The 12,627-nt window shown below is 37.9% G+C and overlaps 1 long non-coding RNA gene across 1 annotated transcript; it reads right to left on the reverse strand.

Moving 5' to 3' along the window:
- Positions 1-358: 358 nt before the first annotated feature.
- LOC308701806 lies at positions 359-2,485 on the reverse strand. The gene is made up of 4 exons (XR_014031514.1): positions 2,406-2,485; positions 1,883-1,939; positions 1,344-1,418; positions 359-1,253 (listed from the first exon to the last, which is right to left on the reverse strand). It is a non-coding gene; the product is annotated as an uncharacterized lncRNA (long non-coding RNA).
- Positions 2,486-12,627: the final 10,142 nt, after the last annotated feature.

Below are 12,627 nucleotides of genomic sequence, written 5' to 3' on the forward strand. Positions count from 1 at the left end.
GTTTTCATGGCCAGAAAATAGCTTTCTTTGAATTATAAGAAAGAGATAATTTTTGTTGAGAAATTGTTAAGTTAATCTTACACTGTAAAAATAAAAGGTGCCTGGAGGAACCTTTTGGGGTTCTTCACTTTGCCACACCGGCGGAACCGTCTGTAGATCCTCTAGGCACCCTTTAAAAAGGGCCGGTTCTCTGAGGAACCACACAGGTTTCCTGAGGAACTCTTATATTAGGCACTGTGTGGAACCACTGTGGGTGCCTCCAGGAACCAAATTTCATTTTTTTTTTAAATATTTAATTTCATGTTATTACTATGGTTACCTTTGACTTCTATTATAATAAACAAATTGAACCAAATACAAAATAAGAATTGTTTATTACATATTTGATATTCATTTTTATACATACACTTCCATGCACATGGGGAAAAAAGCTAACTACAGATTAATATCAATGACTACACAAAAAAATAGTATAATACATAAGCAACATGAATAATCAACCATGTATATACAATAGATAAACAAGAAAAGACATCTCAACAAAATGCATGGAAACACATATGTTCCACTAAATAAATCAATGTAAAAAAATTACATTTGAACTAATTAAAAATGTCCATCTTTACTTAACTTTAAAACATTTGTGTTTCAGTCCGATGGTTAGTCTGACATCACTGTTTCCAAGTCCAAAAGCTCTATCAGATGCCAAAAACAAACAACAGTGCTAATATACACTCATTGTGCTGTAACCTTTATCTCTATACTGAAATCTCTGATGGTTAGTTATTCAGCTATTTTGAATCATAAAATGTTTAAGTCTGGGATGCCGTTAGACTGGAGACTGTAATACACTATGGCTTTTGAAAAGCTTAAATGTGTGACTTGAATCAACAGTATTCATAAATGGTTGTTGAGTATTCTCATGAAACAAGATAGAGGAAGTAGAGGCTTCGACCCGGAAACAGAGTTAAGGTGCAGTAAAATGATCTGTTGTTCTGTGAATGTTCACTGGTGAATTCAGTCATTTCAATATGAATTCACACGATCAGCAATTTCGTTTGTGGTCAAAAATGTCACTATGGGACCAAGTTGGTGTGAGGTACTTAACGAGTTAGAAAAGTGAAAAGGTACAGCATCGTTTTCCGTTTGTTTTTCCTCTTTTCTGGTGGATGGTCCAGGCACTTCGATGATTTTCAGGTCTACAGGAGGATTTTTATTCTTGATCAAACTTGTATTTCAGCTTACTGAGATCCCTGCAAAGTACAAAATGTACTGTTAGTAAGGTTATTAAACTGATAGTTGTGAAATTTTAATAATTTCCTCAGCCTTGTGACGTTCCAGACCTGTTTGACTTTCTGTCTGTGGAACCCAAAAGCAGATCTCAGGCATAATGCAACCCCAGTCACCGATCGCTGACACTGCATGAAACACAAGCAGAAAACAATTGTGTAAATCATTCATGAAACCATTCTTATGCACACTTGTCTAGTTCAATTCAATGCAACAATTTATGTAAAAATGGTTAAGCTCCAAAAATGTCCCAGAAAAGATCCTAAAAATAATCAATGAGTTCACAACTCATGTGTTATGGGTTGTGTTGCAAGTCTTCTGAAGCCTAATAGCTTTTTCCTATTTATTTATTTTTTTGTCGAAAAAGACTAAACTTGAAGTTATAATTCAGAGTTAAAATGTCTATAGCATTTTTTGTGAATCAAACCTGTGATATTATTTTTCTGAGTAACATGAATGAGATTTGAGATCATGAGAAAAGATTTTCAGAGAGTAACTGATTAAAAAACACAAGTACACAGTCAAACAATACAATTTCACACAGAGAAAGTTCATAGTAATAAAGTACTTGCATGTGGTGCAGGTAACTTACTGTAATTCAATGTTGCCACTGAAATGTTCAGATTATTTTAGAAATGTAATGGTTGTTCTGGGGAAACAAAAGAACAAAGCTGATTATTCACAACATAATATTTATTGACCAGTAAATGGCTTTAAAATGGTATTTGAGAGAATGAGGGCACCTGTAGTAAAGTTAGGCTAAACAAAAACAGACCAAACTATAACCTGTATTTGTTATTCATAACAAACGCCAAGAATCAGAGAATTTTCTAAATTAGTTAGGCTATATCAGCAATTTGAAGACACAGTTGTACAAAATATGTTGAATTGAATGACTAAATCAATGTAAGACAATAAGTCAATAATTTCCATTTGTTCATTAGATCAACGTAGTTAGCATCGCGGCTAAAACCTTCATGCCAGATACTGTGCAATAAACGAGTGGTAAACACTGTAAAAACGTAGTAATGTATAATAAATTTAGTTTAGATATATGTGTGTGTTTGAATAGTGAGTAGACTCTGTATTTATATTTATTTGGCGAGTTTACAAACCTTGTAATGGAGAGCCGAACAAACGGCGGAAGCTTTGATGAGAGGAGCCGTTACTTTCTGATGACGATCAGCTGAGCTCTGTTGCGCGCGAGCAGCGCGAGGATCACTGAAGCGACGACAGCAGAGGAATAGCAGCAGTTTCGTGACAGAATAATACTTTTCTCCTCCTGCTTCTTCTTCTTCATATAATATTATTATTATTTAGTGTTGTTGTTTAAGGTTTAAATGACTTAATAAAATAGGCCTATACTAAATATATGTAAGCTACCCAAGTGAAAAAGACTATAGTTACTGTTAAATGTATTAAAAATGCATTAAAGTATATTTGTATTGTAGGTCTACTAAAAACACACTCAAGTACATTTTTAATACATTTAATAGTACATCTTTTCCACCTGGGTATGTATACTGAATCAAACTTGCCTATAATAATAATAATAATAATAAAAATGCATTAAAGTAGGCTATATTTGTATTGTAGGTCTACTAAAAACACACTCAAGTACATTATTAATACATTTAATAGTACGTCTTTTTCACCTGGGTATGTATTCTGAATCAAACTTAAGTAGCCTATAATAATAATAATAATAATAATAGAATAATAATCTAATTCGGGCCTCACTGAACCATTGGGTTCCTCCAGATGCTGGCTTTAACATAAGAGATCTTCCAGGAACCACTTGAATGTTAAAAGATCTTCCAATAACCCTTCTATCGCATTCAAGTTCCTCTATTTTCCCCCAAAGCACTTCGAGGTCTCATAGTAATGAAAAGGTGACTCCAGAACCTCTGAAGTAAATACAAAGTGCTTAAAGGATCCCATAAGTTCCAGCAAGAACCTCAAAGATTGTCAATGGTCCTCCAGTAACCCTACTATAGGAAAAAGAGCTTTGAGGCACCAAAATTACATTTTGAAGTTCCTTGAGTATCCGACAGGATACTTGAGGCTCCTTTAGTTTTTACAGTGTACGGCCGTTTTGCTGTGTGTTACATGTTAAATGTACTACTAATGCCAGTGCGACAACATATATATACACACACACACACACACACACACACACACACACACACACACACACACAACCGTGGTATGAATAAGCATGTAACCTGTTGGTAACAAGTTAGTTCATTTGGCCCAACTACTTTATTAAAAATTACATTAAAAATAATTCCTGTTTTCATCAGATGCCTAGGAAACCAGCCTGTGGACGTGATGACATCATCAAAGTAATCAGTGCTGCAAAGGAACAGATTATTACAGGGACAAACATAGCAGTTCCTAGAGAAAAGGTGTGGGCAGATTTAAGCAAACAACTAAATAACAAAGTTTCACCAAAGAACCTTTATACTATTGTCAAGACAAACAGGCACAATATATGGCAAATCCTTGAGCTCAGCAAAATCGACACAGATATCCAAGATCAAGGTCCAAACAGTGACAGCTCACAAGAAAGCTCAGCTGATTTTCATTCAGTAGTGTCAAAGGCAGACACAAATCAGCAAAGTCAATGCGACTCTCTCATCAGAAATGGGTAGAAATCTGGTCTGAAAAGGTTGATTACAATGACAAATCACTCAACACATGTAAAAGAGAATACACCATCCTGAAACGTGGTGCATGGACACACATCCTGTATGAGGAGATATGGAAAAATATCAAGACCTCATGCACTCTTAGATTCAGGAGGGCAAAATGTTTTCCAAATGTTGCATCTCACTACATAGACATAATTGGGCACTGCACAGAGTGTGACGCACAATTGTCTATAACCGCAGAGAACATGCCAGTGGATAATGAACCAGTTGTGCTTCAATGCATAATCCGCAATGTTGATGACAGTCTCCATTCTGGCAAAGCAAAACGGAAGTTATCAGGGGATCTGAGAACACGCGTGTCTAAAGAACTCTGGGAAGGCCGAAAACCAGCACATGTATGGCTAGCAGCCGAGGCTTACAAAATGATGGATGTTGGTGACCCAGAGCCTAGCCACCTGCCAAATCTGGCAACATTAAGAAAAGCCAAACAAGAGATGGGTGACAAAGAGCTCGGAGACAAAGACCCAATCATGTCATTGCATCTACTAAAATACAGTGTACCCCACAATGGAAGTATTCATGACATAGGCCTTGATAAGTTTTTTTGCCATTACTGGACCCCATCTCAGTTGCAAGTGTATCAAATGAAATCCAAGTACTCTGGCTCATTTGTGAGTTTTGATGCAACAGGTACAGTTGTGAAAAGACTGAGAAGACCCTGTGGCAATTCTGGACATGTCTTCCTGTATCAAGGAGTTTTGTGTTCACAGGGAGATCATATTCCAGTAGTGCAAATGCTATCAGAGAGCCACACCATCAATTCTATTGCCAACTGGCTCAATGAATGGCAACGAGCAGGTGCTGCTGTGCCCAAAGAGGCGGTCTGTGATTTCTCCTTGGCTTTGCTTGGAGCACTGGTTAAGGCCTTCACTCCTTACCCAGACTTGAAAACATACATCAATCAGTGCTTTGGAGTGCTGACAAGGAAGCCCGAAGACTCAAAGCTACCACCTTGCTTCATCAGAGTAGATGTTGCACACTGCATCAAGCTCATTAGCCGGTGGGAATGCCTTAGACAAAGAGGAAACAGAGTTAGAGAATTCTATCTACGAGCCATGGCACAACTTTTACAGTCTGATACACTGGAAGATGCAAAGGAGCTCATTCATTCAATTGCAGTTGTTGCCTTCAGTGAATCAGAAGGAAACGATGACAAAGGTTTACCTGTTGTTGTTTTGGAAACATGCAAAGCACAATTGAAGAGACGATTTGCAGAGGGGGTCTTGCCATGTGTCACTAAAGATGATCATTTAACAGAGGTGACCAGAGTCGAGGAGACACTCCACACAGATCTGAAAGCATGGGTTACAGATTTCTGTGAAGAAAGTAAGATGATTGCAGCACATCATGGTGACAGAGACAATATTCATTTCCTTCCAGAGCTTGTCCCAAATATAATAAGAATGGCATGCTACCTACCTCTTTGGACAGCTGTGATGGTTCCACACTTTAAAAGCGTACACAACACAGCAAGCTCTGCAAATGTTGAGGCTGAATTTAAAACATAAAACATGGTCTTTTCAAACATGAAAGCCTCCCCATCCGAATTGACCGTTTTGTCACACGCCACCTTGAGTTTCTTGAGGGAAACATGAGGATTTCCTCTGCACCGGTGAAGATAACAGAGCACATTGAGACAAAGAATCAGAAGACACAAACTGCCCATAGTGAGCAGGACACAGAGGTTAAGCAACAATCAGTGGAGGAAGACCCTGTTGAAAACTGGAAAGGCCTCTGTGTTTCTCCAAAAAAACGACTGTCCTACCTTACCCTGAGTGGTTGCATGCAGACATAAACCTGAAAAGAAAAAATACAAAAATTAATGTCTTGAAAAATGGCAACTACCAGGCAACTAAAGATGCTTATGCAAAGAGGGCAAAAATGCTGTTGGATACATTTTAGTGTGTTCACCTAAAATCAGGTGTGAGGCAGGTCAATGCGGATTGCAATGTTGCTAACATTATCGCATCAACAATGAAACAAATGCCAAGTGCAACACTTACAGCTGAGTGCTCTTCTCCATACTGCAGCCGAAATACTAAATCTTCAAGGACCATCTATCTCCTACCGGTCAACGTAGATATTCTACAAACTGGTGGACTGAAAAGCCTCCAAGCAGCACTGGAAGATGGGCTACACCTCAACAGGTCCAAGTGTCTGAAGCCACTGAAATCACCCCAAGAGTGTCCAGATAACTGGAAAACTAAGGATGATCCATCAATGAAATTCCTCTGCAATGACAACTACTGTGTATTGAAACAAGTGTGGATACTAACCATCCACTGTCTGAAATCCCTGTCCACATGGAGCTGGACAATCAGCTGTTTACTTTGCGAGGGGTTGTTGCATTCATTCCAGGACCAACAAGGGAATCTCTTGGACATTACGTGGCTTACTGCAGAAGAAACTCTTTTGCCTGGGAGAAATATGATGACCTGTGTGAGCATGTCACAACAGTCTCAGCAAAAACCAAAATACAACCCCATGTCATGTTGTTCACAAAGGAGGACTAAACCTTTGATTAATGAATTTCTTGGACTGGTCTCTGCAGAAATTAGTTAATTTTCATAATCAATAAGAGAATAGTCTATATTGTTTTTCTATTGTTGTTAATCTACATTATTCACTTTATGTCTGTTTTAACAGTTCCATAATTTTTTGAAGCTAGCTTAGCACAAAGATTGGATGTAAATGGCTACAGCTAGCATACTAATCCCAATAAGTGACAAAATAACGCCAACATTTTCCTATTTACATGTTGTGATTTGTATAGTCCCAGTGTGTACAAATAACAAGGTCATATGAGACACAGCCATTTTTTAAACGTTTAAATACTAGGAACTATTTTCTCAGAAGGCGAAGCACTGCTACTTGGGCGGAGTGATTAGCGCAGCACCCGAGAAGCGCCGTTCCGTCAACAAAACCAGCGTGACTAACTAGCTAGTAGCGAACGTGATTCGTGATCATGGCTGACTTTGAGGAATTGTCAGAGGATTTTTATTTGGTATCAAACCAAGATCCAGAACCATATCGTTTTGAGTCAGAATACACAGACGAGGAGTTACAAACTTTGGAAGCTGATAGACAAGATGCCGAACAGACTGAGGTCGAGGGGAGAATCAGAACGGGAGTAGCCTACTATTTCACAAACAAGGTCACTGTTTCTCAAAAATTAAAATTGCCCATACCCCCCTCCAATTCATTAGCAAGTTGAAGGCTACAGTCCTGAAAGTACCCTTAGCGCCGCTTATTTGTTACTGGGGCGATAGAGCGCGTTTGTGACAACACAATACTAACATTACAGGGGATACATGGAGCCCGGGAACAACTGTAATAGTAGTGAGCACCCTATTCATGTAATGGTGTCACTAAGGTTACACTAGCTAATGGCACTGTAACAGTAGGCTAACGCTGGTCATCTAAAAACATAAAGGAACACTTACCACAGCCGCAGGTGATCCGCTTTGCCCTGTCTTTACTATCGATGGGATGGCCGTATCCTTCAGCATACGTTTTGTGGTCCCTGTGGCAAATTCCATTTTTTCAAAATAGTCGTCCTCAGTAAATGTTCTGAGCAAACGCGATAGTTCTTGATGATGTCTACAGGTGTGTTTGGATCTATATCCAGAGCAAGTAACGTTAGCCATTGATTCATCAGGTCAGCGTTTTTGGTTGGAATCATGGTATTACCTGTTCTCCCCTGTTTATTGTCGCAGCTCTTTACAATACAGCGAACACCCATGATTGTAAACTTTGCATTTACTATCTAGTAATTGCTGACTCTATTACTCCAACTCTGAGCGAACTCTCTGCTCCTCACCACGGCGCTTCTCGGGTGCTGCGCTAATCACTCCGCCCAAGTAGCAGTGCTTCGCCTTCTGAGAAAATAGTTCCCAGTATTTAAACGTTTAAAAAATGGCTGTGTCTCATATGACCTTGTTATTTGTACACAATGGCCCTCATTTATCAAAAGTGCGTACACCAAATTTCCAGCATACACCTGGCGCACACCCAAAACCACGGTGACTTTGAGATTTATCAATATGAACGTTGGTGTACGGCACGCTCAAATCCTACGCCAGCTCAGGAGAAGGTGGTGTACGCACGTTTTGAGTGCGGGAATGGGCAGAAAAACAATTCCTAACACCAAAAAACGCACTGACAAACTAAAAGATATGATATATTATGACCCACTGTAAAAAAACAACAACATAGTAATTATAAACTTCAGTGTTTATTTTTGTGCAACATGGACTTCAATGTTTAATTTGTGTGATTTTACCAAAGCATTTGATTTGTAGGCATATGTATTCCTTCAGTTGTGAGCCTGTGCGCTTTACCTGACGTTTCAAGCCTTGTTTATACTTTCGCCTGGCTCCGCAGCGCGAGTCTCCGCAGACTGCGCGCGCACCTCCCCAAACGGACGAGGCGTTTATACTCGATGCGCTAGCCGTTGTACTATTCTTTAAAACGATGGTTAGGCCAGGGTTAGGCCCGGCAGATGTGCACGGACTGGGTTTAGTAATGAAAGGCTTTCAATGACCAAAAAAATAATTCAGACTGACAAAATAATAAAAATGGCATTCTTCTTCTTTTAAATAATAATAATAATAATACAGTTTTTTACAATTGCTATGACAGATTTTTCAATACATTTAACAAATTTCCAAAACTCTTAACACAGTTAGCACTACATCCGCCTGTGTAAGCTATACTATTAACACATTTCTTGTTGCTTTAACACAAAATGCATACAATTAACACAAATTTAAAATGCTTGAACTTCTTTTACACACAAGCTCAAACAAGAACAAAACAATGGATTTTTACTGCCAAATTTACCAATGATTTAACACTGTATGTCAGAACAGATAACACCATGTTCTAAACCTAACCTTACAGGCTAAAGTCAAGGTAAACAGCTGCTTATATTGTGAACTGAAACAAAAATATATCCCCTGTATTTTATTCTATTCTTACTGAGAAACAGCTGATTGAATTATGCAAATAATTAGAAGATGACTCTTTTTTCATTCTTCTGGTGCTTTTTCTGTTTGTATATTTTGTATTTTCACATTATTCCATTGCTAGTGAGAAACAGCTGATTGAAGTTCAAATATGGGACAATGTGGCATTCCACCATTCCCGTCTAGTCACAGCCTGGTTTGACGCCCATCAGAGGATGATGTCCATTTTCCTTGCCCCTTACTTCCCTTTCCTCAACCCTATTGAGGAGTATTCTCAGCCTGGAGATGAAGAAAGGTTTTTGACCATAGTCCACTGGACCATAGCTGAACACTGCCAGGATAAGGCAAGCCAAAAGATTCTTCCCAAGATGCCTTGCCAGGGAAGATATCAGGTGTGATGTGGATGAGAACGTGGACAAATGCAGAAGACCGGGCAGATTAGAAGATGGCCTTTTCTGTTTGTATATTTTGTATTTTCACATACAGTAAAACTGTAAATGGCAGCTATATTGCATATTTTTGTTATCTTGCAGAAATGTCCTGTTGCAAATAAAGCTGTTACTGCAGCAATTCTGTCTCTGTCTTCTTTTTTTCATAAACCATACATTCTATAAAGCTTCTCTAAGAAGGGTCATTTATTTTGTTGTATTGAATTTCTGCTGCTGCAAAAAAAAAAAAATGCATGCATTTACATTACAAACAAAACCAAATGTAGAGAAAAAAACTGCAGTGCAAAACACAATCTATGATCAATACAATATAGCCTACTGTCTGTTGTATAAGGGCAGACCTGACACATATAAAATAATGCAGTTTCTGTAATTTCAGCTGATGATAGTGTTTTTTTTTTTTTGTCATTGTGTTATGATTGACTAAATGTTCCTGTTGGAAGAGAACATGTGTTAGTGTTTTGAATAATTATTTGATTTTGAAACATGTTTGCAGTGTTTTGTTAGACATAGTGTATTGTGTTAGTGTATTATTGCATTTTGAAAATTAGTTTTGGAGTTTAGTTTACAATGTGTGATTTTGAGCATGAAATTGACCGTTTGCCAAATGTGTGTTTTAGGTGTGTTGGTGTGTTAAGAGTTTAGGAAACTTGTTAAATGTATTGAAAAAAACTGTCATAGCGATTGTAAAAAACTGTAATACAAATAATAATAATAACGACATTCTTCTTCTAAATAACAATACACCTCATTAATAATACAGATCTAGAAATCAAATTTGTTTCTTTACACTTCCCTGGTTTCGCTTTCTCTTTCTCAAAGAAGTTTCTCTTCTTTGCCGTCTTCCGTGTGTCCATGGCGTAAAATGAGGGCGTGGGGGGAGCGGAGACTTGAATATATAGGGGCGTGTTATTCTAATGACGATCGTTTTCAGCCGCGGCATTTATCAAGGTCAGGTATTGCGTACACCTGGATTTCAAAGGTACGCACAGCTTCATAAATCAGGCGATGAGAGGAGTGTAAGCACAATCTTACGCCAATATATACGCCCCTTTCTACGCAAGAATGATAAATGAGGGCCACTGTGACTATACAAATCACAACATGTAAATAGGAAAATGTTGGCGTTATTTTGTCACTTATTGGGATTAGTATGCTAGCTGTAGCCATTTACATCCAGTCTTTGTGCTAAGCTAGGCTAGCGGTGGGTGCGTCAAACAGACTTAAAGCACGCACGGAGATGAAAAGGGTATCTATGGACTTATCTAACTCACATCTGACACACGTGAACTGATGCCAAATATCGCGATGTGTTCGGAACGAGACTTCTTCAGCGCGATTTCCTACTGAAAAAAATATAATCTTAAAAATATCAATAAACAGCAAAGGAATCCAACTTTCCTGGCTATTAAAGACAGAAATAATAACATTAAAAAATACATAAACCATGATCAGATAAGATCTTGTGAATAAATGTAGATTAAACAGCTTCTCTGCTGCAGCTGACAGGCAGAAAGAATCGTGCTGTGATCACGAAAGACGCTTCCCATTGAAAATACATTACGTGCTGGTATTGCTGCTCCCTGGTATTACGAAAATAACTAAATAAACGTGTCCGTGACACGAATCAATAGATTAAATTACGTGACCATATCACGAACTGACGTCAGGCGACTTGCGTTGGAGTTATCCGTGGTCTCACCACAGACTCAATCCGTGCTCCTACAGATTTTAGATCTGACTACAGCCAAGCAAGCAATAGGTGTAAAACGCCATCAAACTGGATTTTATGATGACAGGACAAGACAAAATGTCAACTTAATTACATGCCATTGCAAGTAAGTAAGTAAGAGGAAGAGGACCAGAAAGCGGTGAAGCTCCTAGATCACTTGTAATTTTCCACAGCTCATGTGGTCTGGATTTTTTTTTTTTTTTTTTTTTGTCTACTGAAATGTTTTGGAAAGGTATTTTTTGCAGCATTTCGTCAGCAGAACATAACAAAACACATTAAATAACAGTACAAACCACTGAAGAGATGTATATCTATCTCTCACAGCCTCGCTATAATTTTTCTCCTGACTTGGCTTTAGGGTTCTGGGGCAGTATTACAATAACTTCTTAACCGCTAATATGATCTCAACTAAAATGACCATGGTAACTAAAGTAAAGAAATTCATAAACTCATACATATAATCTCATTAAGATCATGAAAAAATAAAATCAGACCCAACAGTCTATATGTAATTTCATCAATGTTTAATATATGTCAACAGTGATTAGTAAAAAAGAAGAAATGAGCCAAACTTGGTGTGAAGATTGGTGTGTTCACAGTACATTTATATTATTTTACATTAGAGCAAATCAAACATTGCAAAAAAAAAAAAAAACAGAACTGGCAGCTGACAATATTGCAATTCCAAACCTTAGTCGACAAGTTTTGTTCAGATCTAAAAAAAAAATTGTTTCTTTAGTCTGAACAGCAAATAAAGCCAATGAAATCAGGTGTTAACAAAGCTACATCTATTGTTGTTGTTGTTTTCAATTGTTTTCTCCCTCAGATCAGTTTTCGAGCAGTTTTTATCATCATTTGGAATGTGGCACAGTTTCGTGTGAATTATATGACATTCATTAGTGGTGAATAAAAGCCTATCTACTTTTGTAATTAGCAGGGCAGATTTCATAACCTGACAAATGTTTCAACAGTAAGTCCAGATCTAGTAAGATCAGTCTAAGTAAGATCAGTTTTGTGTACAGTGTGAACAAAGCCCAAAAAGCTCCTAATGGCACACACAATAAAACATTGTAAATATATACACACAAAATTAACACACTCACATAAAATTGCTAGTACAGCAGTACTAGCTTTTTTTAAAGTGTGAAAAGATTTTCCCCCATTTTGTGCCCCACCACTTCTCAAACCAAAGTTACACCCTTGCTACTGTGTAATTGTAGCCTATGCTATTCACCTAAACATGTCCTATTCAATGCGTTCACAGTCTCTTTCACGGCCATCATTTGTAGTTGCCTATTCACAAACTGTTTGCTCAAGCATAGCGTTGAGTTCACTGTGTAGCCTCACTGAATCATGTAGTTCAATTTTCCATATTTATTTAAAGGGATACTCCACTTTTTTTGGAAATAGACTCATTTTACAACTCCCGCAGAGTTAAACAGTTGAGTTTTACCGTTTCCGAATCCATTTAGCCG

This window comes from Scardinius erythrophthalmus, assembly GCF_964197995.2.
Source record: "Scardinius erythrophthalmus genome assembly, chromosome: 14".
In the NCBI taxonomy this organism is placed as follows: domain Eukaryota; kingdom Metazoa; phylum Chordata; class Actinopteri; order Cypriniformes; family Leuciscidae; genus Scardinius; species Scardinius erythrophthalmus.